The sequence below is a fragment of the Cynara cardunculus genome, assembly GCF_001531365.2.
Source record: "Cynara cardunculus var. scolymus isolate 2C chromosome LG 12, CcrdV1, whole genome shotgun sequence".
Classification (NCBI taxonomy): Eukaryota; Viridiplantae; Streptophyta; class Magnoliopsida; order Asterales; family Asteraceae; genus Cynara; species Cynara cardunculus.
The window spans coordinates 10,477,391-10,479,445 of NC_037539.1; the positions used below are offsets into that span (position 1 = coordinate 10,477,391).

The 2,055-nt window shown below is 33.0% G+C and overlaps 1 pseudogene; it reads right to left on the reverse strand.

Annotated features, from left to right (window-relative positions):
* Positions 1–217: 217 nt before the first annotated feature.
* LOC112523687 overlaps positions 218–2,055 on the reverse strand; it is a 3,641-nt pseudogene continuing 1,803 nt past the window's right edge.

Sequence of the window (2,055 nt, forward strand, 5' to 3'; positions counted from 1 at the left end):
AAAATAAGCCATCACAATTTTTGAAGTCCATTTTTATTATAAGCATTTGTTGCATAAAACTACACAAGTAATACTTCCCATCCTATTCAAGAGCTTCTCGAAGTTATAATGGTGCTATCTCATGTCACAAGTGTTATTCTCTTTTTTTAACATTTACTTTTATACGCTAATAAACTCTACTGTTGACCTTTTACATATATAGGAAGGTAAACAAACTGCTAGGCCCAACTACATTTTCGTTTGACCAAAAGTCATATACTTTCTCTTCTTTTGACGTTTATATAAGAAACCGTTCCCCTCATAACTTTTCATCTATTTCCATAGTTCCAAATTCTCATAACTAAGAGAACACTCCAAAATCATGAAATGTCACTTGTCAAGATATATGGGGTTGAGGAGAAAGACCAGATGCAACGGATGACACCCAAGGGCAGTTGAGTAACTCAAATGGGCAGGTCGAACTTGAAAACTATAAACATATATAGCACTTTAAACAGAACAACTATAATGCAGTTAATATGTACATATTTAGGAACAATAAAAAAAGGAAGAAGACTCAAAATAAAGCTAAATAAACTATCGTATGTGCCTGCTCAAATCGTTAAGACTTAAATTTGCCAAAATCAATTTTCAGAGCCAAGGAAAACCTCATCAAAGAATAGTATGCATGGAGAACATGTCCTTGCACGACTGAATATCGTCCGCACAGCCAATTCACTCTCACCGACATATTTGGTCAGAAGCTCAGGACCCTTCACAGTGTAAAAAAAAATTCATAAATTTTATGGGAGAAATCATTAGGCGAATAAGATATTGAAGAGAATAGAATCAGTGACAGACCTTGATGTGTATGAAATTTGCCCCTGCTTCATTAGCAACAGCTTTGGCAATTAATGTTTTTCCACAACCAGGAGGTCCATACAGCAAAAAACCCGTTTCCAAATCTACTCCATATTGCTGAGAAGGTAAGATAGATATCAGGACATACGAAATTAACTATGAAAACTCCTGAATGAAATTGGCWATACAAATATGACGGGCAGAAGAAGAACAATGCCCTTGAATCCTAAACAAGGAACTCTTTACACAATCCAGATTAAATTTTCTCCTTTTTTCAAAAATGTTGATCACCAGAATCTAAAACTATTGATGCAATACGGTGTATGCCTTTATATTAGTATATATGCAACAAGGTCGAAATTCTCACTCCCTAAATCAGAGTTTGWCATCATTGACTGTAATGTATCAAACTGTCAAAAGAATGGCCAACAGGACATCTGACATAASTTTAATTTCTAAGTTAGTTCAAATATGGAACTCATAAAGAAGAAACTCCAAGGGCTTCTTGAATAAGTAGASTTTGAAACATTCTCTACATATATGTTGCAGATGTTAAATGTCCAGCAAGACGACCCCTCCCCCCCCGGGGAGCCACCCACATAGCTCTTGACTACCTAAATCAAATCATCCACACTCACAGAGGGATGACTGAAAGAAAACAAGCGTTCTTCAAACACAATTATTTTGTAAGTGTATACTGTTAATAGTATGACAAACGCAATTAAAACGACATTAGTGGCAAACATTTACCTCATACTCATCAGGATATTTTATACGCCTAACTATGTAACGGTCGAACTCCCTTCTCAATAAATCAATACTCATCAGGATATTTTATAACAGATATGTACATAAAAACAGAATATATATATATATATAGGGGAGCGTTCAAATAAAAACTACCCAATTTGTAGAAACCGTGCAAACCTCATTCAACCAATCATAATTTTTCATTTTGTTCATTTTTTTGTAATTATGAGAGATTGATTAACCATTTTTATTGCGGAAGGTGTTAATCATGGATATTATCATCTTCATTATTTTAATTTTAGAGAAATACATAAAACAATTTCATTAAAATTTCGTTAAATATTATATGAAACAATTTCATAACCATATATGAAACAAATTCATCAAAAAAAGTATTATATGAAACAATTTCACAAGATTAAACAATTTCATGAAAAAATTTCATAAGATTAAATAATGAAATCG